Source organism: Patagioenas fasciata, chromosome 25 (assembly GCF_037038585.1).
Source record: "Patagioenas fasciata isolate bPatFas1 chromosome 25, bPatFas1.hap1, whole genome shotgun sequence".
Lineage (NCBI taxonomy): Eukaryota > Metazoa > Chordata > Aves > Columbiformes > Columbidae > Patagioenas > Patagioenas fasciata.
This window is the reverse complement of record NC_092544.1, coordinates 2,332,477-2,359,274: the sequence shown is the minus strand read 5'-3', so window position 1 is coordinate 2,359,274 and position 26,798 is coordinate 2,332,477. Positions and strand designations below refer to the sequence as shown.

General features: G+C 46.4%; 1 protein-coding gene across 1 annotated transcript in view; it reads right to left on the bottom strand.

Annotated features, from left to right (window-relative positions):
• The window catches only part of CSF3R (colony stimulating factor 3 receptor), a 59,130-nt gene extending 34,420 nt beyond the window's left edge, over nt 1-24,710 (bottom strand). Inside the window, exons 1-2 of the mRNA XM_071798938.1 lie at nt 24,487-24,710; nt 23,992-24,051 (exon numbers count right to left, since the gene is read on the bottom strand). The gene's annotated coding sequence lies outside the window, so the exon portion shown is untranslated. The remainder of the gene's footprint in view (nt 1-23,991; nt 24,052-24,486) is intronic.
• Between the last annotated feature and the right edge of the window lie 2,088 nt (nt 24,711-26,798).

The window sequence follows — 26,798 nt, the reverse complement described above, 5'->3', positions numbered from 1 at the left end:
ACTTTTGCTCTCCACCGGGACTGATGTCAGTCTGCTGGAAACGCTCCCAAGCTTCACGAAGCGTTCCAGTGAGTTTGGAATCGTTTTAGGATGATTTATATGTTTGGAAAGAAACCAGGCTCCCAGGCTCCCTCTGGCTTTGACCTACACACAGCTCCACCGGGTGGTTTACACCATGATTTATACCATGCGCTTTTTGCATAACTTCAAATCAGAATAAAACTCCAGTCCACAACAACATGTGTCAAGGTTTAAGGCAAGGCGGCAATAAACCGTGGCAGACGCTCCCTGTCATCCCCTTTACCTCCCGCCACCCCTTCCTTTACATCGGAAAGATGATAAGCAAAGCGAGACTGGTAGAACAGTTTGCAGAAACCTCTTCTGTATTATCCACCTTTATCTCTTTCTTCGGTGTGCTCATTTCCCAGCCCAAATACACCCAAATCCCGGAGCAGAGGGTACTATTGTTTCCCATCTCCGTCTGCTCTCACAAAGGAAAGCTAATTACACCCAACGTCTGGTATGGCAACAGAACCAACCACGCGCTGTCAAACCTTGTGCTCAACCGCTCCAAAACTCTGACGCTTCTAACGCAAAACTCCGTTTCCTAATAGAAAATTTAAGTGACAAATCCACTGAATGAATCTGGTATTCATTATTTGCAAGAGAGAAGAGAGGGGATTTAAATGAAGCATGTATTCTGTGAGGAGCCTCAGGAAATCATTTAACAGCTCGAGAGAGAGGGGAGCCGCGTTATCATTAGAATTTACATGATACATTAGCCAGGAGTAGAAATGTTAATCTTTCCACCCGAAATTTATTTGCAGAATTAGTGGAATACTGTTGCTTTAATGCCCTTTTCTTATCATCAACAGTGTAAATCCGCTCACCTCCGCTGGGAATTTGAGAAATCAATTTTCTAGACTATTGTCCGTTTCCCAAACCATCGCTGCAACAAGAGCGGGGAACAGACGTCAAGGTCAAAAAGGTTTGAAGTTGCAAAAAAAACGGAGGCATTTTTAGCCTTAAAGAACTGCTCATACCATATGTGTAAGATGAACGACCGGTTGTTTTATCCTGCTGCCTGCTCCATCTGGATCTGGCACCTGCGAAATCTGCGGTTTGACTCTCCCTGACGCTGCTTCCACCTGAAAACAAGGTCAGCTCCAGTTCTGGACAAAATAAGACCTTTTTGGTGCATAAGAGCAGAACAGCTCGTTAGCAGCCACAGATTCCCTCTGTCTGAATGCGACTTTCAAATCGTAGATGAGTGGAAATCTCTTCTCGCAGCTTTCACCTTAAAAACCTGGTTGCTTCTAACTGCGCTGGCCCAAAGGCAAAGCGCCAGGACCTATGCAGAAAACCCAGCACATGAATATCAATTTGAAATTCATCGGAGCTAAATGTGTTCCTGTGTTTAGGACGCACTTAAATACCTTACTGGATGGCAGCCCAGTTGCTAAGGCTTCTCATACTCAAAAATCTCGCTGTAAATTTCCACTTAATGGAAGAATGGCAAATAAATCCTGCTTGTGCCTGCTCAGACCGTTCCCTCTCAACTGTAAATCTCTGCTTGGCGCACCAGGACCACGCGGCGCTGGTGGGGAAGACGGGATGTCCGTGCCGGCCAAGCCCAAACCAGGATTGTTCCTGAAAGATGGTTTGATCCCTAAATAACAACACATCTGGAGTTCGGACACGCCAGGGGTTGAGCCCCAGCGGGGAACGCTGCACCTCCCTGGGTGACAGTGACGCTGTGGCTCTGGAAAGCTTTAGGCTGAGATTAAAAAGCTCTAATTGAGTGCCCTGGTAGGATAAGACATCGTTCCTGTTGCTCTGGAAATATATGCAATGGGCGGTCAATGAAATATGCTCAAACCTGATTTTCCTCTGTTGCAAACCATTGCCCTGAAACCTCTTTATTCATTTTCACAAAGGCTGAGAGCTATTTTCTGGCACCAGATCCCCCAAATTTCCAGTTAATAAGCAGGCTTTGTGCTGTTGACCTTACACACGCTGGCACCGCCGGATTTTCCAGCAGAAATGAGAGGCCAGCAGCCAGCTCGTATCACATTTTAAAGCCCTGCAGCTTGGAGGGGAGAGGAAAGGATCCAGCAGTGCCGCAGCGCGGTGACTGGCACCTCGGCACGGAGCTGTGGCACCGCTACACGCTGGTGAAATTACTTTTGGATGCTCCGTCAAGCACAGGATATAAATTGCACAATGTTTTTAAATGTTTTGGAGAGATTGCCTTTTGAGTGGCACCCTCCATTTCTGTATGTCCAGGAAGGTGTAGAGAATTCATTTGCATCTCTCATTTTTATCGGCGTCTTTTAGGCAGCCTGGACCAGGGGAGTGAATCCAGCTGTGGGGATGATGCCAGGAACGGCTCAGCCTCCATCTGCTCCAAGATACAAATTTGATATCCCCTCATCTTTATTTTCATGTCAAAAATTTTCTCTTTTTCAACATCCTTTTTTCTCCCTCTTTTATCCCTGGTGTAAATCGGGTACTATCAAATGAAATGAAATGGAAGGGAATGGACCGCCTGAAGCTATTCACTGCATGGGAACTAAATACACCTCCTAATAAGACATTCTCTATTTATTTTTAGCAGCGTACCGTTCATATCTTTCCTGTTATTGTTGAATACTCAAGTGATGCTGCCGCTAAACATTATGACTTTCTTTCCTGTGCTTAATTACGTGCCAATCAGTGTAAAGCAAAGCCGTGCTATCAGCTGCTTGCTGGATAAATACTGAGTGGAATGAAATTGCAGACATTACTAAGGAAACGGGCATTTCCAGACTCCAAGACACTGAACTCTGGGTGGAAACGTGAGCCAGTTGGGTTTCTGCATGGCCACGGAGCAGCTCACAGCCACTCGTGTCCAATTCAGACATATCCAGCTTAAAGAACCCCCATGGGGCTCAGCACAGAGGGTGATGATTTTTGGACCTAAACCCAAGAAAACCCACTTTTTGGTACCCGGTTGTCCTGTTTTCAGCTTGTCAAGGTATTTTTACACTGTGCAGGCAGAGAAGAGCAACAAGACTGGGGAAGGGACTTGAACACAAGCCCTATGGGGAGAGGCTGAGGGAGCTGGGCTTGTTCAGTCTGAAGAAGAAGAGGCTTAGAGGTGGGCTCAGCACTCTCCAGAACGACCTGAAGGGCAGTTCTAGCCAGGGGGGATTGGGCTCTTCTCCCAGGCAGTGAGCAATAGGACAAGGGGGCATGGGCTTAAACGCTGCCAGGGGAAATTGAGGCTGGAGATGAGGAAGCAATTCTGTGCAGAGAGAGTGGTCAGCATTGGAATGGCTGCCCAGGGAGGTGCTGGACTCACCAGTCCTGGAGGTTTTGAAACTGAGATTGGCCATGGCACTTAGTGCCATGATCTGGTGAATGGACTGGAGTTGGGACCAAGGGTTGGACTTGATGATCTCTGAGGGCTTTTCCAACCCAATCCATTCTGTGATTCTGTGATTCTGTGAAAGCGAATGTATCCTGAATAACCCACGCTGCCCTTGGCTCCTTGTAAATAAACCACCGTTCCAAGAGGGATCCCGTTTGGTTGGGACGCACCAAGGATCAACACATCTCAGCCTTTTTCTTGCATGTGGATTTGTGGTGTTTTTCTTCTAGTGTCTTTGCTCTTTGTTGTTGTTTTTACATAGCTGAGAATATACTGCCTGCTTCTAATGAATAGCATGAAAAACATAAGCTCCCAAGACTCTTGGGTCTTGCCGAGTAGTCTGATGCTCCCCATATACTGCTGGGATGTATTTGCCAGCATTTCAATTAGATCATCAATAACCTAGTGCAGCTGCTGAGAGAAGAACTCAGATGTTCATAAATGTTATAGTCCATTAAGTTCAGATACTTCAAAGGCAGTTTGGAAAGAAAGTCATTTGTTAGGCTGAGTGTCAGTATAGCGGAATGCAAATCATACTGGATGCCAAAGCAAAGGATTAAAAACTAGAGTTTAAAGGTCAAATTAACTTAATTTGACCACTTGTGACACATAATGGAGCTCTTTGACTTTTAAAATACTGCAGTCATTTACCAGGGTGTGGGTGCTCCAGAAACCTGATGGTGTGCAGGATGCTCAGGGCGCTTCTGTGCTGGGACGGTGCGGTTTGGGGGCAAAATCCCGGTGATATATCCTGCCCTCTAGAATTTGAAAGGCAAGTCAGTGCTTCACGTACAGCAAATATATAAATACCGATTAACATTATAAGAGATTTTTCCCGTTTTAGAATTATTTCCTTTCGAAGCAGGCAGAGAACTAAGACTCCTTTCCCAGGATGTTTTTCATCCTCTCCCCTCGGGAGGCCGATATTTGCGTGAGGGAGAAGCAGCGTGATTTGTGGTGCTTTGGAAGGAGACAGGAACGCAAACATCAGGATGAATTAACAGCTGATGGAAAACGAGGCCAGCTCACCTTAGAGGAGGGATGGCACGACAGAAAGAGGGAGAAAACCACTAAATCAATGTGCAACTGCCAAACTACAGCTGAGATTCAACAGCAGAAGGAATCTGGGGATGGCATCTGCTTTCAGCAAAGCGGGGCTGCAGCCAAGGAGCTGAGCAGATTGGCACCGACGGAGGGAGCAGTGTGACAGATCCTGCCCCAGAAACAGCAGCAGGACTCCCACCCTTTGCCCACCTGCACTGGAAAGGCTTCTCTGCAAAGGTGGGAGCTCCAGGAGGCAGAACAAACACCTTCCCCACCTGGCAAGGGCAGGAACGTGCGGCTCTCCAGCCAAATCTGTCCTTCCCCGCGCGTCCTCCGTGACGACGCATGTATGGTTGGAACGGTCACTGCAGCCCATCCCCTGCTGAATCCATCCTGCTGTTCTCTCAGAGGCTCAGGGTTGGGCTGGCTAAAGCACTTCTGTGAGTCCTTCAGTGGAAAATGAGGTTTTTGTTTAACAGGGAGATTTTCAGCAAGTATTTGCTGCTATAAAGCAAGTTGCAGAGCTCTGGATGTTCATGGTTAATTTCCATCAGGACATCTCCCCTCGCTTCAATGGGCTCCACGCTGTAGCTCCAGCATCTTCCTCCTCTCTGTTTGGTGCCAGACTCCTTGCGTTCGCAGCCTCCTGCCCCGTTTTCATCAACATCCTCCTGTTGCCATTTCATTACCCCCCTGCTTGTCCTGTTCCTGGTCAAGGCACCATCCAGACCCGCTTCCCCGCGCTGTGCCCATCCTGCTCTGGTCACATTGATCTGCCACCAGAGCAGCTCTGGGAGCACTCAGATGGGGTTATCCATTTCATCTGGGTTGGGAGACAGGAGTGGAATTTGGTAAGTGTGTGCGATGGCTGATTAAGATGGAGAGAAGAGAAGCCTCCAGTTTAACTCCCATCTGACCTTTCGAGAGGGAGGCAGCATGTTGAAAAATGCCATTTGGAGCTCTTAAAGGTTTTATGCCCCTGATCACCTCAGAGCTGTTTAAGGAGGATGATATTCAGGTTGCTCGTGTCCTGCCAGCCCTTGCTTTCACTCCCAGCAGCAGCGGCCCCAGTGGGAGCCTGAGAAGGATTTATAAAAGGTCAATATTTGAATGTGCAAAACTTACAGAGTCTGTCAGAGGATGGGGAGAGATTCTGCATCAGTTCACTGAAAAGTCAGCCTAAATTTCCACTCAAGCAGTTGGAAATACTCTACATGGCCCTTTCCTGGTGCTGAGCATTGGTACCGGCCAGGTGACATCTCAGAACCTCCTCTGTCAAACTGCAGACACATCAAGTAAAGCTAGAAAGCAAACTGAGTTGCGAATCTAAATGCCAGGGAATGTTATTGCTTGTTTGCAGGATCACAGCATCTGCAGCTTTCATGGATTCTGTGGAAGGAGAAAGAAATTTCAGTGTAGCAGAGGAAGGAACCTGGAGCGGAGGAGCTGGTGCAGCCATTGACATCTGCTGCAAGGCTAGTATGAATATTTCATATTATACAATAAGAAAAGTTTGCACATGTCTCACAGACTTGGTAGCGTGGTGATATGTAACCGAGGGGTAGTGATGTTTCAGCAGGAACATATGACACGAATTTGTTCCAGGATTTCAGGATTCTTAGCTGTAATTTTATTCTCATTCAGCAGTTTGACAGGCAGCCAGTTAAACCTTAACATAAGAGAGAAAGTGAGAAAAGGCTCCATGTCTTGGGATCGGCCACATGCCAAGATTCTTCCCATTTTGGTTGCGGTTCTGGTCCCACGTCAGCACCGTGCGCCAGGACAAGCCGGGTGCTTTCACAAAGGGGCCGGGCAGGTGTCTGCTCCTGGTTTAGGGCCCCAGAGCTCTTGGAGATGCCAGAATAAAGAGCAAATGGGTTTTGCACCTGGTTTCCAGCAGGACTGAGTCGGTGTGTGAGGCAGGCACGGCGAGACCGGGAAGCCCATCGCTGTGAATGCCGGGGCTTCCTCACTACTTCCCCGCACCTAGAGATATTCTTCAGTATTTAAAGGCCTTTCCAGAGCTGAAGTGTCATTAAGTTTCCCATTTTGCCACGATTTACAATTAGTTTACCTCATTAAGCATTGTAAAAGCTGCCGGCGGAGCACCATGGAGGATATCCATCACCGGTTATTGCTGCGCTGCCGGATCACCGTGCGGGCGATGCGGGGGCTCCCCGGGGATGCTGCGGAGCCCTGTGTGCTGGGGATGGTGGCACTGGGGTCCCCACCAGCCGCCCTTCCCACCAGGACATGGCCAGAGCCCCCGTGGCCCCTCAGCACCAGTCAGGGCTGCATCTCCTGCAAACGGCCTCTGCGAAACCCTTCTGAATCCTGAAGCATCCAGCCCAGAGGCCAGAACGATCATTGCTTATGGTTATTTTTTATTTAAAAGCGTGACGGTTTGATAATTAGAGGCAGCAGAATGAAGCAATGCACTCTGCACAGCACAAACGGAAGTTGCAGAAGTAAAAAATGTTGCTTTTTACCCAATCCTTTGTACTAGAAGCCTAATATCAGCAGGAGAACATAGCTGCATTTTAAGAGAACAACCTTTGTATGTAAGAAGCTCTTATCCCTTCAAGCAATCCTGGATCTGTTCTGACGCTCCTCTTCTCAGTCTTTCCCTAATGCTTGCAATTTATAGTGCGTAGTTAAACTTGACCAAAGACAGAGGTTCACATTTTGCAATCTCTGAGCCTGAGGACAGCGTTTAAATCCAGACACAGGCTCCAAGCCTGATGTGACTTGAGCAAACGCCCTTCTCATTGGAGCTGATGTGATCCTCAGCTCTGCAAACCAAGGCACCCTTATTTAGTCACTTACATTTGCAGAAAGGAGTTTTATTTTAAATAACTGAACTAGAATAATTTGAATAGCATTAACCAAAGCACAACTTGCACATTGCTCATGGCAACAGGAACGGTTAAAACAAACACAACACCCATGTTTTGGGGTTTATTTTGAATTTCCAGCAGTGATACTAAAAACTGGTCTGCAGGTTGTCCTATACTACTAGTTCAGAAAAGTGGGGGGAACATGCAGAGAAAGCCACCAGAACTGTCTGCTGACATTTCTACTCCAATCCATCTAATAAATCTACATCCCAACAGAGGGTATTTGGGCTTTTAATTGTTTTGATAAGCACGGGGCACTTTGCCAAAGAGTCAATTGAACAAAACTGTGGCAATTAGCTAAGAAGTTCCCTCTGCAGAATTGTGCTCCTTAAGCTCTGCACAGCTTTACAAATGAGATTGCTGGAGTGAGGTTGTTCATACTAATCCCTGTGCACACACGCACACCTGCACCGGCCCTGCTCAGCCCCAGCGACGCTGTGCGCAAACTCTGCAGGAGCTTTTCCGCATCCCTGTTGGGAATGATGGAATAATGCTACAGAGTGATGGACTCGGAGGAGCGTTAATTACATCTGCTCCCTGGATCTGCAGCTAACAGAAGGCTCGATTTGCTATCACGTCAGGATCCCCAGCATCAACTTAGAATCCACTGAAGTCCTCAGAACCACATCTTGTCCTCAGGGGCTGCCCCAGTCATCTTCTTGCCATTCAGGGCTGAGATGAGAAGGAGATCCTGTAAAGCGGAGGGTACCACTGCCCCATGGATGTCACTGCCCCACAGCTCTCCTCTGGCTGCAGACCTGCAGCTCTGCTCAGCAGCCTGTGGTTTTACACGTCCTCTCTTTGGCCATTAAAGTTTATGACTTATATGTCAATAAAGCACAAATGAGCAAACAATCCCGGAAGATAAAACGCGGTCTCTAAAGTACGAGCGGCTGCTTACGCCTAACGCAAAGGGACAGTTAGTCAATGATCCAGCAAAGAAAGCTGCCCTGGGGAAGGAGCCTGTGGACCTGCTCCCTTTTCTCCTGGTACTGAGGTCCCTGTGGCATCTGAACTAACGGTGACACCTCTGGGACGGCCTCAGCCCCACTGGGACGGGCTCTGCTCTCCCTGCCACGTATTTTTGGTGATCCTTACAAGCACAGAGAAAACAAAAGGTGATTTACCTTGTCAAGAAAAGATTACATTTTGCAGAGAAGCTCCCATTGTGTGTATATCTCAGACTGTCCCCAGCATGGAATTTTAACCTCATCTTTTCATTAGTAGAAATATGGTTATAGAATCATCTCACCTCCCAACAGCTCGGCTCTAGGTTGCAGAAAAGGGCTGAGTTCCCTACTCAGAAACCACTTGTCCCAGACCTCTGCATGGGAAGCTTTTCTCAGTCAGAACACATCTACAGGAAAACTGAAATAATGAAACTGATTCTTCTAGTTTATTGTCTCTGCATTTGGAAAGAGAGATGCTTTGTTTCTTCCAAAAGCAGCTGTGATTATTCGAGATCTGTCTGTGTTAATTTTAATGGTCTTCTCACACGGGCTCTGGTTTGACCGGATTATCGATGGACGGTCTGATAGCAAATCGATGCGAGGCTGCTATGTCCGAGCGCTGAGATTAATGAACAGGGATCGCAGGCAGGGCATCTGCACCTGCCTTGTGTCTGTGGGTTCTCCATCGAATTGTTCCACCGACCTAAGGCCTGGGAGCCGCGCAGGTCCAACCGGGGAACGCCAGAGTGCAGGTCTGTGCAGGCACCGCTGGGATCTGCTCCAGGCTGAGCCTTGCTGAGCGGCGCTGGTCCCAGTGGGACTCGTGCTGCTGGCTGTACAGGGACAGTCCCCTTCACCAGGTAATTTCCCTGAGCTGGTTTTAAACCGTGTGGCTGAGCTGGAGATGGGTCACATCTTCTCAGACGCCTGTTTTTGCCCCAGGAACGCGGTCCAGCGCGGAGCAGGGATGGATGAGGAGGGGAGGCAGCCAGGCGGCTGCGGCAGACGGCTCCAGTCCAGCCGTGGTTTTAATACAAGCTCAGGATGTGACCGGAGCTCCACATTTATTAATTCACTTGACTGGCAGGTACGTGTTAGCGGGAAAATCACCGTTTCAATAACCTGTCTGGCTCTGTCACGCAGAATCTCAACATGGAAACAATTGTGCCTGTCACAGCACCTGTGATAACCTCCGGCAGATAAAGCCATGCTTGATGTGTAATATACTGGACCAGTCAAACCAGCGTGAGGATTGTCTCTTGCTTTACTAATTAATTTTATCACCCTTGTCATCTTCTACTCAAACCCAGGCAATCCGAAGCCTTGTAGCATTGATTTCAGGGCAAAGGATGCTTCTTACAAGCCAACTCCAGTAACAACTCGGAAGCACTTGCTCTCTGCTTACTTGCATCAGCGTGTTCTAAAGTAGGACACAGCACTTGGACAACTTCTATTTTGGTCTCTTACAATGTATTTTTATAATGCCGCCTTTTTTTTTCTCCCCCCTCCCCTCCTTTTTCTTTTATCGGAGACAAACAACAGCTGTGTTATTGGCACAGCGCTGAGAAGGGGAAGCTAGAGGTTAGCAGTGGCATAAAGATAAGCAGTTCTGGTGTAAATCAGATCCTTCACAGAGCTGAGATTAGAAATTGTCACTTGTCTACAAATACATCGTGATTTCTTGCCCTCTCCTTATGTGCAAAGCACTTTAATTTCCCATTCAAAAGGTTTCTGAACACTTCACTTTGGAGTGGAAAAGGCAAGGATCAAGTCTCCTTTCATACTGTGGAAGGACTGAACCTGACTCTGCTCTCAGCACACTCACACCACATGAAAAAACCCACCGCCATGCCATCACAAAAGCAAAGAGCAGGTTTAAGCAGCCAATCTGATCCACTGGCTCTTTATTAGCTACCAAAAGTCTCCAGGTGGGGCTAAGCCAAGCCTAAGGGTGGGAAAGCCACCAGGACACTAAACACACACCCACCTGCTGCAGAGCTCTGCACAAATAAACCCGGCTTAACCCAAGCGCAGCTCCAGGACAGGGGGCAGCTGGGACCAGGCTACGCTACTTCAGATCCGCATCTTGGGTTCACACGACACTCAGACCCTGGGCTCATCTGGCAGAGCCAGGGCAGGAGCTTTAATCCCGGGGTGGAGGTTTGTGATGGGAGCTCAGCACATAGCGGTCCCACGCTCGGCTTCTCGGAAAGCTGAAGGGTGATCAATAGTTGATTAATCTAGCGAAGAAATTAATGTACTAAAAGCAGTGACCGATGTCAAATACACTCTCTCTTGCTCATCGATTTCCTTATTTTTAACCTGCACGTGCCAGAGTTATGAAGCCCAATTCCAGTGTGCAGCTAGTACATTCATCTATTTAATTTCATATGGATATAATTTACTAAGCAATGTATTTGATTGAGTAAATGTGGTGCCATTGATTTTGTGGCTGAATTATCTGATTTGATTGGCGCCGTGTCCTATTTAATAGAGAAAGCAACCAATCCAATAAGTAATGTTAGTAATTGGGTAGTTGTTTTCTAAAGAAAGATTACCTGAGTTTCAAGAACTAATGTTTCTCGGTTGCAGTGTAAACCAGATAAATTTCTGCAATAGATGAACACGATAACATTTATCTGATGTAATAACAAAACCCTGGGCTCCCTAATGTAGCATCAAGGGCTCTCGGGCAGCATTCGCAGAGCAGCTGATATGAGTTTATACATTAATACAAAGCTCAGGCATCAGGTCCATTAGTCAATTAACCCTCAAAAGATATTGAGAAATGCCATATACGCATATTAAGGACCTTTTCCTTTCTGATAATGCCTTTCCAAGCCTGAATCTGAGGCAGGTAGTTTTATTCAAGGTGATGTTCAATACTGGTAAGAGAAAAGATATTTAATTAAATGCTGTACTTGACAAATTTGATACCAACAATCATCTGTCAAGTTCATGTAAAACCGATAGTAATAAAAGCGGAACAATTCATATACTGATTTTTTTCTTGCCTATGCTGTATTATTTTGCAACAAGAGACACCAGTGCACATCGTTTGAATTCCACGCTTCTATATTACAAAATACAATCTAGTCATAATGCTGCTGTTACAGCCAAAAGCAGCTCGGATATTAGCAGAAAAGAGCCATTTTTTTATTATTCCATTTTATCACTGGATGGAAATTTCAGGGCTTAAATTTACCATCACATCCACATCTGAACCTGAATATCTGGGAGGTCATTTACTCCACCGCACAATAAAAGGGAGTCAGACAAGGTAATGCATAATGGAATTCAAAGCAGAGCTTCCATCTGCAACTATGCCATCCATAACACTATCAGCTGCACCATCTAAATTATGAGGAGATGCGGCTCTGATGATGAATACAGAACATAACGAGCAGGGAAGGACAGGCCCCGAGGGAGGGGAATGTGCCACTTGTAGAGGTGTTTATCAAAAGAGAGATATGCTTCTGTATCTTAAAATGTTATTCTTCTCCAAATTTATTGCAGATACTGATAAGCAAGACGTGTTTATTTACTTCACAGCAATTACAGGGCTGCTCAAAGTTGTCTATTCAGACAGATTTTCCCCACAGAAAAGGCTTTTTGCTGAACATTTCAGGGTTTTACTTCTAAAAATCCCGAACTTCAAAAACATTTTTAAATGTAGAAATATGCAGCTTTTTCTGTTCCTGAGGCCTAAGCTGCAGCTTTCAAACGACTGACTCTTTCAGAAAGGGAAGATGTTTCAGGCCCCAGAACAACAAAGAGTGTTTCGTTTTCCCTGGGGCACCTCAGGGAAGGACCCGGGGGGCCCTGGGGTGGTGGGACGGGGGGTCCCTTGGTCCTGGGGATGCCGGGGGTACCAGCCCCAGCTCCCCCCAGCAATGGGCAAGGACACTTTGTTGAGAGACACGCTGGATTTACCAAGCAAATACAGTTCTTCCCATACAAAGTGAGGCGGGGGGAGAGAAGAAAAACCCAGCTTTGTGTTAGGTCCTCTCAGCTTTTCAGAGGAGATATTCAGCAAACAGCCTCTCCTGCCTCTCCTAAGCCGGCTTTGTGTGAGAACCCAAATGGAAAATGGCAAAGATAGCGGTTTTATCTACCCTTAATTAAATGCTGAAGTTCTCGTGTGTAGTGGCAGAGACTGTTGTGGTGCACTGAGAAACACAGACCACACGAATGCTGGTAATTATAAGTGAAGGGATTTTGCTAATACCACACTTTCAGTCATTTTTTCCTCAGTAATTACAGCACAGCAAATAAATCAGTATGCACTTGATTTAAATAAACTGCCACCGGAAGAATTATTTGCTGATGAATTTCCTTGCAAATCACATATCTACCAGAGAAATTATTTGTGTTTCTTCGAATTAAATGCGTTTCGTGCAGAGGGCAGGTTCCCATTGCTGCGCACCCTTGGACGGGAGCATTGCTGGAGTGGCGTGTAAGGTACAAGGTGCTTGGAGTCCTGTGCTCAAATCAAAGTGTGCTGCTGTGAATAATAAATGTGTGTGTGCGAATGAAATTCAGCTGGAGGCATCCATTTGAAAACAAGATGTGTTGGTGTCAAGTGACTGGCAGAGATAGACATCTCCATAATAAAACCCCCAAAAGTGAAGATTGTCTTATTTATTGGGGGAATCAGACATTCTCTAGGGGTCTGTGACACACACCAGTTGCCCCAGTCCAGGGTTTATGGAATCTACACAATCCCTGTGACCCTAATAATCGAGATTGGTGCAATTCATAGCACTAGGAAGCTGGGGAGATCTGAAAACATACAACCTGGCAGTATGAATTTCACTAAGCAGGACACACGTGGGTACCAAAGATGCAGCAGATCCAAGATATCATGCTGCTGTTCCCTGCGAGTGTGACCTCTCCGAGCATCAGAGGATGCAGGGTCGGGTTATCCGAGCGGCCTGGGAAATGACAGCGCGTCTTTGCTACCCTTAGGTGTGCTGATACCACCTTGCAGACAAATCCTTGTCTCCTTATTAAAGCAGCAATTCTCCCAAGCACCGTGCGTATGCCAAGGCTATAAAAGCACCAACAATGTGTATCGAAAGCAGGATCTTTGTTTACCAGATGTCAGCTAATAATAAGAGGTATTATACCAGCACTGAGAGCCATTGGGAAAGCTGCGTACAAGCTTACGAGCTAAGCGAGCTGATTTACCGACTGCTTCATACCCGCATTGCATGAGCTGCTTTGAATGTAATCTACTAAAAACACCCCCATGGGACCCATAAACTTTATATAAGGAGCCTTAACTCAAACAGTAAGAGGCTCCGAGGACCCATGGAGAACGGCTCAAACGCTGCAGCGGGCGGATTTTTTAATGCATTTTGGTTTTTCTTTTGTAGTCACAAGGGCTGGTTTATGTTTATTTTGCGAAACAAAAGCAGTTCCCCCCAAAACATCCCCAAGTCTCCTCTGCCACAAACACAGGCAAGGCAGGAACATAGTGCCAGCGCATTGAAACCCATCCTGCTCCCATCCTTCCTCCCATTTCCTCCCATAGGAACAAATCTCTATTAAAAAGTGTCATTTGAATGTCCACAAACCACGACGAGAGACTGGAAATGCGTTATCTCCCTGAACACGACACAAATAAGATTTCGGCTGTTTGGTGCCACTTTGAGATAATTGTTCCAAAGGATCTGAATGTAGAAAATATTTTAAAACAACTTCAGAATCAATAGCTATTTTAATTTGCAACTTGCAGCTCATTTTGACAAATAACCCCCAAAAAAGGAAGATAAATAATACAGCTTCAATTATATTCCTGTACAATATTTATCTTATTTTGTGTTGTGCGCTGCTGAGCTAATTCAATTTTCTGCTGCCAGCCCATGCTTGTTCCCCTTTCACTTGTAATATATAACTTTATGAGGAGGGACTAAATCTTGTGTGAATGGCACTTTATCCCTGAACGTTTCTGGAAAAATAAAATAAACCAACGACAATACTCTTCGCAAAACCCAGAATAAAAGCCACGCGCTGAGCTGTTTTTCAGTAGCGACAAGTGACACATGGAAAGCATCCAAAACCCCCAGAGGCTTCTGGATCCACAGCTGGGACCAGGACCCGATGCCCTTTGCATGAACAAGGTGCTGCCTCACATTTCCAAGCCAGAGGGGATGGTGCAAAAATCACTCCCTTGCCACCTCCTACAAGGACACGGAGCCCGGCCGGGTCACACTGAGCTACACGGTGAATAAGAGGTAGAAAAGATTGTTCCCAGCCCCTACGAGATAAAAGTTTAAATTGATTTTGGAGCCTGGGGATGGAAATTTCCAATTATATTTAGCTAAAGACGTTCCGATACACCTGACAAAGCGAACTGATGTTGGGTGCCCTCGCCCTGCGCTGGCACAGAAAAGCAAAGCCCTGGGGCTGGTGTCTCTGCATTGCTGTCCATGCACAGCTCTCGAGGGGTTTTCTCCCCAGCAGATCTGCAGCTCCCTCTGAAACACAGCAAAAGACACACAAAGTGAGCAGACACTAAAACTTTTCCTACAGCACTCACTTACTGACATTTCCATAACTTTATGTTCTGCAACTCTTTCTCATGACTTGTTGTTGGAGCTATTTCTGCTCCTATCTCAATGCCTTTTAATTTATTTCTCTCTAAATTGCTGTCTCTGGAGGTGAAAAATAAGCCATGGGCGCTTGCTTGATGGATCCAGGCAAAATGTCAGCCGGCTCCTGCCCGTGGGCACCGGTGTTAGCGCCAGTCGGTTGAAACCGCGCCCAGTGCAGCCGGGAGAGCTGCTGGGAGCAGATAAAGAACTGGAGGAGGCTGTTGAGCTAAAGGTTGGGAATTGTCTGCAGCAAACTGACAGATGTTGGTGGTTCATCAGTGCATTCCCAAAAGGACAATGTCAGTAGCTTGAAAGGAATGGAAGGGAGTAAAGATGGAAGAATTGGTTTAACATCTGTGTTTTTCCTGAAAATGTTTTCTCTCGGGAATATCGGGGAAGCTAACATTTTCACAAGGCAGGAGAAGTGGGATTCACGGCTAATTGTGGTCTGATGGTGGAATAAAGCAGGGAGCCAAAGGAAAGCTCTGCAGGCTGCAGCATCTCCCTCACAGCCACTCACAATGAGGAATACAGACCCACTTTGGCCCCTTGGCTTGTTTCACACTTTGCTCAGAAACGGATGGTTTTCCAGCCTGTCCTTTGGCTCAGCCCACACACAAACTGGAGATAACACCACCGCCTCGGAAGCGCCACATGGGGGGAGAAACCGCCACCAAACCCAGACTTCTCCCTCTGGCCCGCTGCCAGTTCACACACCCTCCCATGCAAACAGTTTGCGTTACAATTGTCTGATTTTTCTTTAATCTTCCACTAAACTGGCACTGCTATAAGTGCAAATGTCACATAACAGGCAATCGCAGGAGCCGTGCAGGCAGAAAGTGAAGCCGCAATACAGCTTTCCGTCCTCTCACACTTCAGGGCTAAGATGCACGTCGCACTTGCCTTCATTTCAGCCTGCTTGGTGTTAATTTTAGCATCTAAACCTATTTTAGAGCTGAAAACGCAGCTGATAACATGGTTAAAAAGTGTTACTGTGGGCTCCCTTGGCAGCAAGGCTTTAGCATCCCCACCAGCATATTGCCTTCAGCTGCTCTGCCAGGTTTGTCTCACCACTCCTCTCCAAAAACAGGGCCGGTGCTGCCGAAGCAGTGCTCACCACCAGCCCGCCCTCCATGCTGCTTGGGCTGGCTTACCAAACAATGGCTGGGCCACTGATAATATCAGCTCTATGTGATGGATGAGCCTGCAAGCTGCTCCTGCCCTCATCACTCATCTCTGCTGGATGCTGCCAAAGGGCACTGGGTGCTTCAGCCACTGGCTGGCAGGTTGTTTTGGGGAGCAGGCAGCTGTACATGGGGTACACACAAGATACCTTTGCTCACGTAGCTGGTGTTTGGTGTTCTCGCCTCTCACAAACTCTCCTTTGGCCAACAGATCAGTTGAAGCTCCCGGTGGAGCCTCCAGCCGGAGGGATGCTCAGCTCTGGTATTCACCAAATGGTTTCCAAGGCCGACTGCTCAAAGCTGGGCATCTCCAGCCCTGATCCACATGAAAACGCAGCAGCTGTGAGGTCACCGGCACATCTGCCCAGGCAGGACACAGGGGGGAAAGTCAAACACCCCAAAACCGGTGTGAGCAAAGAGGAGTGTGAGAAGGGAAAGCACACGGATCTCTGGGACACAGCGATGGTAGAAATCTCAGATCAGCTGAAGATGTGGAGTTTCTTTAATTATTTTCAAAGTAATAAACTCTGTAATTAACCACAGCTTAATAAGTCATCAATCTTGTGAAAAAAAAAAAGGAATAATGAACTAATTAAGTAGGATGCATCCTCCCAGTGTCAACAATCAATGCCTTATCTTAATGTAAGGGTATCTCTGGAGGGGAAGGAGAAGGATTCGAAACAAATTAAAGAAACTAAACGTTGAGAGAATGCTTGTTTGTTTTTCCCTAAAAGAGGAAACAGATGAAGAAAGAAACTCCAATGTCCGAAACCCAGTATGGTTATTGCCCATTTTACTTCTTGGACATAATATAGGCTAGAAACTGCCCTTAGTATTCTCCCAGCAATGAGTTTATATTTAACTAGGACATCAAGAACCACAGGGCTAAGCAAACCCCCTTTTAATCACCCTCCTTCCCCCCAAGTTTAAAGAAATGTGAATTTGCCATTACAGAGCCAGTGCCTTGAAAAGAACGAGTTTGCATTTCTATGAGATTGCAGAATGTGTCCTCCTAATCTTCCTGTCTCACACACACATTTATTTCAGCGATTCCCTTGGCTTCCTCTTGTCAGCCTGAAGTTGATTCAAGTCATTTTATAGCCTAAAAGCAAGTCTTTTCTTGTATGTTTAAAATACTGTTTGAGCCTCTCCCCGTTCAATAGAGTCACTTGGGCTGTAAGCAACTGCTCCAGCAATTGCTGCTCCTTCCCTCAAGAATATTACATTCTCCACTGCTCACAACAAACATCAAGAGTGTTAATATTGCTGTCGTGGTGAGTGACAGCTGCTCCAAACATGGCTGATACAAAGCTAAATTGTGCACTTTGGAGGCAGTGCAAAGCTTGGAGTGCAGCCGGGGCCATGAGCCGCATTCTCGGAGGGAACACCGGGGGTCGAGAGGCGTTCACCCACTCCAGAGTGCTCAGGAAGCCGCACACCAGCTCAGCTCCCAACAGGCTGTGCAAAGGGACTGGCGTTTTATCGCATCTTCTGTGCTAAGAAACTCAAAGTGCAAGGCAGAGAAGAAAGAGCATCCTCCATCCCTTTTACAAGGGCCACTTGGTCTGTCCCAAGTCCTGCTCCTCACCAAACCATCCCATGATGCTCACGGCATCAGCTGGAGGACGCGGTTCTGTGTAAAAGCACCTGCCAGCAGGTGGGCATCACCTTGGCCGAGTCATCGTCTCCCACTGTATCTCCAAAGGGCTCAAAAGGAATGAAAACCATGAATGAAAACCACGGCGGAGCCGGTGGAAGAATTAAATTAGACAGACAGAAGTGTGGGAGGAGACTTGGGCCAAGAAAGGCCAATTTCAAACCATATTTTTAATTAAACTGGGGAAGTTTTTAACTGATAAAAACATCTTTAGTTGGATTTAATGGCATTTAGCTGCTTTAATTGGGATGTCTATATTTGGAGTTTGCAGACAGAAACAGATAATAAGGCGACAAAAACAGATCACAGGGGCTTTAAAATCCTGGCATTTGCATAACCCAATTGTTAACATTATGAAATGGAAACCCTGTTATCAGCTTGCATAAAACAGCTTGTTTTGGTAGATTGCAAATACTGTGTTTAATTAACCAAGCTTCAGGGACAGTGAATCTTATTGTTACAAGACACAACTCTGTAGAAAAAAAAAAAGCATTTTCATTTAAATAAAACAAAAGGGGATGTTTATCAGGATGTTACTTAATTGTCAGCATTGCTAAAGAGTTTTGTTTCTGCTATAATTTATGAACTGGAATTGATTAGTGAAGTAGGGAACCAGGCGCCTTTGTCCTGTACAATTAAAGCTCTGTCATCTTAAATCCCCGCATTTATGATGCCAGCAGCTAAGGGGAAAGGAAAAAACCTGCAAGACCATTGGAAACCCTGGGTTACGAATTCAATCCAGTTTTACCCAATTAGCCCTCTCAAAGCTTCTCTATCTTGGTATTATCTACCTCTGGCACTTCTAGAAAGTCCATTACAACATCACTAAGGTCCTGGCATGTTCCTGAAAGAGCAGAGGAAGATAAAGGTGGGTAAATATACAGGTATATGCCATTAGCAGGTTCTTTGACAGCCCCTCCCTCAGCATTCAAGCAGGAGATATTTATCTGAAAAGCCAGGAATTGTCCACAGAGCAAGACAGAAAATAACTGAGCTGCTGGGGAAGAAGCAATTTGGTTTTCCTTGCAGAAAATGCTGCTGGGAATGGAAAACATTCTTGGTTTGAATTTGATACACAATAAACCCTAAATATTTCTGTATCTAGATGTATTTTTTGCTAACATTTCCAGTACATCAGAAATAATCAAACATGCCTAGAAATATTATTTGCCATTTCGCAGCCTCCCTGGGAACCCATCCCAAGAACGGCACCAGAGGCCACATGGGCATGGCAGCAGCATCCTCTGCTCTGGGAGCTTTGAGAGGTGCGAAAGCCAGGAAAAGAGGATGCTGTGCATGCAGAGGAACCGCCCTGCCCACATCACCCCTAATGCAAAGTGCAAATCACAGGACGCCCCTCTGAAATGTGTAATTTTATTTGAAAGGACACAAAAGCTGCAGTTGCTTCCAGGAACAAAACATACTCCACAAAGTCTTATTTATACACTGTGTTTTTCTGTGATTGCTTACATATGTTTATCACATTGGTTCTCTCGCAATACAGCGCCACTAAACTTCTGTTCCGAAAGGACACCGTGCAACGTAAGATTTCTGACCAGTGAACCCCCGATCCAAATACCTGGAGGCAGTGGGGAAGAGTCCGTGCGGGAGTCCAGCAAGAGGCAGAACCAGTACAGTATATGATCAAAGCAATGTGCTGGAGTAATCGGAGAGGAGAGCAGATGCTGTCTGCAATAAAAGCCCAGGCAACATCCAGCTGAGCAGCCTACTGCGAGACCCACGGGGCAAACTTCCCTGCGGGAGGACAAAAGAGACCCAGCAAGTGAACAGCGGAAAATTCTACTGCAAGGTGCCCATTATCAAGCAGCAGCGGAGCTGCAAAAGATAGAGAATTGAATTTGAGGAGGGGAGGGAAGCAGGCACCCTGTGGACACAATTACAGAGACATTTTAGAAATTGCTGGGGGTGTAAATGCAGGAATAGCAGCTGGGAGAGGTCTGAGGAGGGAAGGGCAGCAGTGGTGTCCCAAATGTGCCCAGGAACCAGCTCCCCAACGCTGCCCAGTCCCATCACGCATCCAGGTCCCCAGCATTTGCCATTCCACACCAAATCCTTTCACAGCACCAAATCCTTTAATCCCTGCAGCCACTTTAACCCTTGGCCTCCTGAGCCTCACTGACGGATCTGGAAGCTCACTGAAATCCCAAAGTATCACAAGGATCATTGTACATCCTTAAATAAACCTCCTTTCTTTACCTCTCTTCCTTTGTGAGGATTTATGCTCTGCGAGAAGCTCCCAAGGAAACGGCTGGAGGATGAAAACTCCCTCCTGGTTTTTACTTCTTGCCTCTCGAGGGTTAACAATCCTCCAGAGAGTGCACAGCAGCCTGTCTATCCACTTTGGTAATTGAAATCAATTTCTCTGCCTTATCTTTAGGAAACCTATATAGTCAAGACACTAATCTGCTGGCTCTGGCATCTTTTAAATGAAAACCTATTTAAAAAAAAAGTAACAGGCCCTTGCCCTGCCTGCTGATGCTCCTTCACTGAGCAGACAACCAGCCCCCCGAGGTTTGTAGGGAGCAAGCTGTGTCCAGCATTATGATGGGAAGGGAAACCCGCTGCCTGCTCATGGACCAGGGAGCTTGGGCGCTGGCGAAGGGGGTGACACCAAACACCCCTGCTGAGAGAGGAGCTGCCAGAGGGGCTTTGGGTCAGGTTCTATGATTCTATAGGTGTCTCTTTGGGTCACTCCTTGGCAGCAGCTCCCATGCTCTGTTCCTCCGATCCCCACTGTGCCACCAAAGGGTCAAACTCAGGATGCCCATCGTGCGCTGATACAGGCACAGCTGCCGTAAGAAAAGAAGGCACTAAGCCCCCAGCCTGCCCCATGGAGCAGAAAAGTGATTCTGTGATGTGCCTCTCTTCGCAAACCTCTCATCTCCAGTTACCTAAATGAAGCCTGCAGAGAAAGAGCTGACCCGGACCATGTTCTCTCCTGACCCTGGTCATTAGGAGTCCAGCCAAGCCAATAGATTTCTCATTTGCAGTCAATCAGGCTTGAAATCCCTGTAGTTTTGCTTGTAATTACACAGACCAAGTAATCAATAGAGAATCATACCACTTTGGGCCTAAAAGAAGGGCAATAAACCCCCAGAAGCACCCCCTAGTTCCCAGGGCAGGGCAAGGCTGCCAGTTTGGGTTTGCTCAGAGCACAACATTTGTATTTTAACTCGGTACCCATGGTGAGAAATGGGAAACGATGGAGATCTGGAGCTGGGACTCCCACATGAAGCCCAGGTAAAAAGGATCCAAGTTGTTACTGACCACACAGTAACACCCGATCCCTCCCCACTCTCTCTTTACTGCTTGCAGAAGGAACCATCACAGTTCTCTTGCAAGAAATGCGCATTTACCAGAAGTTAACAATTTGTAGTTTCCTTCACACTAAGTGCACTTTTTGAGCAAGACAATATAATTAAATGAGGCACATTAATATCATGAGATAAGCATCACTGACCACATTTATGACAATATAAAAGAAATTCGCAGAGAGGAAAAGAGAGAACTTATATCCTATAAATCAAAGCATTTTGGTGCATAAGATTTGGGAACACAAGTCTATGAATTGTAATAGAGCATGACGAAGTCTCATCAGCAGAAGTAAATATTAAACCCCCAATGACAAATAGATACCAAGCATCCTATCTGAATGTTTTTTCAACACATCAAATTTAAAGCAGTCCCCGATTCTTATTCTCTTAATCGAGGTAATTTGCTTTAAGTGTTCCTTGCAGCTGAGAAATTACAATTGCCCCTTTAATATTCTGATAATGGAAACTGCATTTTTTTTATCTGATGCTAATCACCATGTGCTCCTCCGAGGGCGGAATCTTCTTCGAGTGAGAAAGAGCTTGATAAGAGACTGACATGCACATCAGAAAATGAAATGTATGACAGTGATTTGACTGGGTAAGGGTAGAGAAGGGAACGGCCATTTCGCTGGCCTGGCTTCCCCATCCAGTTATTCATTATGTTGAATTGCCATTATATTCCTTTCAGCTCCCCAAGAAGTCAATATAACATAATGAAGTTATCACAAGATGAAGCTTGCTGAGCTCATTTGGTGATGGTAATGTGCAGCAGTTCTGGGCAGACAGCTTTGTTTGCACAAATGAACAGCAGGATGCTGGGGGTATTCAGGACAGGTAGCAGTTTCTTCCACCACCCTCATCCTTTCAAACAAGACTCTTTTTTTAATCCTTAGATTGCTAAAAAAGTGAAAAAAGTTTCAATACTTGATGTCACAGCAATTAGAACCTTAAAGTTTAGCATAACTGTAGGCTGCCCTTGCCTCTGACCACTCAGCGCTGTTGAACTGAAAATCTCACTCCATTTCTGCAGCAGTACAGCATTTCCAGAAAGTTCCTTAGGAAAGCCTGATATACACATGTTCTTTTTCTCAGCAGACGCGATACCAGAGGAATAAGAACGCTGTGCTCACCATCAACAACCAGCCCTTCTTGAGTACATCTTGTTTTCCTCAACCCCCACTGCCAAATGATGCAGGAGAAGTCCCAGGAAGGAAGGGACACAGTGCCCATCATGGAGCAACCGCCCCATGCTTTCAGTTTACAACGATTTGGACACACCTGCACACATCTCACTACCTATATGACACTGGAAACACCTGTGCTGCTTGATGGAGCAAACTCCATGTTGAATACTGAACATATTTTCTGCCTTCGTGATAAATTGCAACCAGAGTTGTATCTGAGCTGCTGATCTCCCTCCTGCTCACCAGGGGCCAGACACAGCTCCTGAACCACACAACCTGCCTCCTTGTTCCACACAACTGGGCCACCACTTTCCACCATTTGTAGCCACGCAATTTTGGCAGTAATTCATCAACACACTTTACACCCAAGAGGTAGCGTGGAGCTGCATGAATCAATTAAATTATTCTGCTCCTTGTAGGAGTGTGTCTCCTCTCAGCTAGCTCTTTGGATTACAATTGTTTGTCCATTAATCTGAGGCGTATCAAACTGAGCTCAGGCTCATTGTGGGAGGGAACAATGAGAACGCTGCAGGAACATTGCACAGCACACGCAGGAATGTCCCCACGGCCATCAACCACTTCGCATTCATGTGCACCGCATTGATTGCTACTAAAGGAGGGGCTGCAAAACACTAGTTTTTACTAGAAGAATTAACAGAACGAAGGTCAAGGAGCAAAGTGGGCTGATCTGTAAAGATCTGGCATTTTTACTCCTGTCTCAAAGTGCCATGACAAACCACTCGGAATGCAAACCTGACCTGAAATGAATCACTGAGTACTTCACAGAGCAGGTAATTGAAAGAAGACACTATGGGAGCCTGATACAAAAAAAACAGTTGTTCTTTTAGCATTTCTACCCCTCTTCCTTCCCCCTCAAATTTCAATAGGCCATATCTAATTATTGACTGACATATATTCCCCCTCACACTTGGTTATTATCAGACCATAGCGCATGTGTCAGTCCATAGAATTAGCAGCTATAATTGGACCCTTTTAACAAGGTACACAACACATTTTAAATTAAATTGCATTCCATAAATCAGGTTAACCTTTTCAACATTGCTCTAAGAAAATTAATTACTCATATCGAAGCACATGACCTTTTCACAGCGCTTGGGATTAGCTTCCACATTTCTTTTATTTTCCCTTCCTTCTGCTCCTCCCTCCCCCAGCCCAGCCTTCTTTCTTCATTTAAAAACGTCAGAGCCCAAATATCATCAGGGCTGAACACATTGCTCCGGCTCTCACCCACAGCTTCAACCAAGTGCAACTTAACTGCTGCTCACTTTGCCAGTTCTTCAAGAAATTGTCTCCTTTTCCCTCTTCCCTGGCAGGGGAACCAGGGCTGCCCAGGTGCCAACACTCAGCTCATCAACCAACTCCTGACTTCGTTCTGATGTTTGCTTGAAACACCTGGGCATCTTCTGGGACTGTATCTCCCATTTCCATCAGCAACAACCAGCAACATTTCTACATTTGGAATAATAAATATAGCGTGGCTGATGGCCCTAAAAGCTCAGAAGGAAGAAAAGGGGAAAATGCTTTATTGTGTTAAAGTCTACCAGAACTTTCTACGACAGTTCTGTAGGGTTCATGGAAATAAATATCAGCAGCACAGTCCTATTACCGGCTTGGGAACATAAGGACAAAAAGACTCTTACTGAAGCATCAAAGCAAGCAAGACTTACACAAAATCAGGCAGGAAAAGCCCAAACAGACACAATCTCACCTCTCCTCACATGATCCTATTTGCAGCTTCTTCGTTAAACATTCCTTACAAGAATCTTCCCTAAAAGAGAAATAAAACAAGTGATCACTCTGCAGGGCAAGCGCTGGGGTGTCTTTCATAACAAACTCCCGAATCTTCATCACACTTTTCGGTGTTGTACCATATTTGTAACTTGTTATTAACTCGGGCTACTTCAGACATTTTTCCTGAACAAAAAAAAAACCTCCAACAATGAAGGAAAAAAAAATGTTTGGAAGTATTTTTCAGACAGGAGTGTTTATGCTGATACAAGACTAACAGTTTTTGAGAGTCAACAACTCATAGCACAGGTTTTGGTTTACAACTATGCCTGCTGTTTTTTGTTATTAAAACAGCCCTAACAACACAGTTTCCCTTCTCCTGTAGCTGTTCTCCAAGTTCCAGTTCAGCACAAGTGACACTAAGAACTTAAATACAAAAGGGCTCTGAGTGCAGCACCAACGGGTTCGCACTCACCACAGGACACAGGAGAAACTCCCGCAGCTCCTTCTGCTCTGAGCTTCCCGCGCTCTGACCCGGTATCAGCCCCTCACACAGGAGATGACCCCCGGAACGGCCCCTCAGCCTCCCGCTGCCTGGACGGAGGGAGCAGCACCCGCCTCCCCGGCCACCCTGCGGCAATAAAGGGGGGGCCCTTCCACCCTGCCACCCTCGTTACGAAGACTCCGGCCCTGCAGAAGGGGCTGTACTCGCCCCGGGGCCACCGGCTGCGCTGAGGCAGCACCGCGAGGCCCGGCCGCCTTTCCCGCGCAAAGTCGGCCTGGAGGCCTTTGTAAGGTGAACAGAGCTGAGCACAGCGGGTGGGCGGCCCTGAGGGCGCTAATGGTGCTCATTAGCTGTTATGTGGGTCTTATTGCTTGCCTCAAGCCCACCTGGCAGTGCTGCAGACTGTGGAGCTGTTTTTGTCGCTGTTGCCTTCTCCAGAATGGATCCTGCACTGACTCACTGGCTTGTCCAGGCCCTGCAGCCCCAGACTTGCCTTGTGCTGGGCATGGCTGCTGTCCTGCTGCTGCAGAGCTGCCCTGTGCTCCCTGGTGATGGCAGGACAGGCCCTGGGGCCCTTCAGTGGCCTTTCTGTGAGGGAGCCACCTGCCCTGCTGCACACTGATGGAAGGGTGAGTTGACTCTTCCTGAAGCTCCCTGTGGCAGCCATTGCCAGGCAGAGCAGGCCTGGGCTTTGAGGAGACTCCGCCATGAGGAGACACCACTGTGAGGAACCACTGCTGGAGCCCCTGCCAGCCAGGAGGCCACCGTGTGCTGGCCCCTTGCTGCTGTGTGCTGGCCCACACTGCTGGAGGAGCACACCAGGACGTGTTGCCTGTCTCCAAAAGGTAGGATGTTGCGTGGCTCAGTGCCAATACCGCGTTGGGGAGGAGCAGATGCGCAGGTGAGGTGTGAATGTAGTGGAGGATGTGTGGTGGTCTGCTGGTTCAAAACTGAAGGTGGAGATGTTGGTATGAGGGTCTGGTGGCTCAGAACTGAAGGTAAAGATGTTTGTGCTTGAAGGAAGGTGCTGGTTTTTAGCAGGGAGAGGTGCTGAGCTTCAGAGTGGCTTCCTTGGAAGTGTACTGGATTCCTTGTTGGCTGGGGACTTTGCATCCATGGCTGCATGTCTTCCTAAGTGTTGTACCTGAGGGAGGAGGTGTGTGGTTTGGTTTGTGGACCCACAGCAGTGTGGGGTTGGTGTTGTCAGGCCCCATAGAAGTGTGTGATTTATGGAAGTCTTCTCAGAAGTCAGGAACATCTTCTCTTTCTTCCCTTAAATGGGATATTCCATGTAGTTTTACTATAGGCTGTATTTTGAAGCTCTCTTCATTTATTTAAATTGCTCTGTAAGTTGCTGTAGTCATCAGCAGAAATGCTGGAGTCAGCTAGATTTTAAACATTTAAAATGATATAAGACCATTTTCCTTTAGAAAGAACCTTTAAAATTTTAATTATTCTTTTTCTTTTCGTATTTCTCTTTTCTTTTCTTTTAGTGATAGGGTTGTTGAAACCTCTCATTAAAAGGCCCATAAAATAAAACAGACAAAGAAATAAAAAAGCTTAAAGCACAATGTGGCAGAGACTTTCTTGAAAACATCAGGCATCTTGCTGCTGATCTATTGCCTGTTCTTACAGTGGAGGAGAAATGAATGAGGAGGAATGGGTTGCTTGGGGGTGGCTCCTGTGTTTTATGCTCAAGTTAATGCCTCATAACTAGAATTGCAGCATGATACTACTCCTTGGAAACCAGATTCCGGGTGGTTTTGATGGAATTTAAAAACCTTAATAAGTGAAGCCCTATTGAAACAGCTGCTCTAGGCTGTGTCAGACCCAAATATGCTTTTGGGGTGAGTGTGTACAGACCTGGGGTGATGCGGGACTGAATCCTGGCTGCCTTATACCTACTGGGAAAGGAATCAAGACTTGTCTCCTATAATTCCACAATTAGCTGGCCGGTCTCAGATGAAGTGATTTTTTGGAGCTTGAGACATCAAAGGCAAAACTTCTTAAGAGTTCATTTTAAATGAGGAAACCAACATGAGGCTTCTCCCCTTATAATGTGCTTAAGCTGTGTTTGTTTTTCTTTCTGTGTTCCCAAACACATTAAAAAGATTGAACATAATAAGTAAGTTAATTGTTTACCTAATCCTTAATGAAGATTGCTATTTCCTCTTCAGAATTGCTGCTTGAAGATGCATTACAGCTCTTTCTGAGTTGTTGCTGTTGGGAGTAGGTGTTGTTCAGAGGTAGTTTCTGTCTTGTTCCTGGGAGTCTTCTGCCAA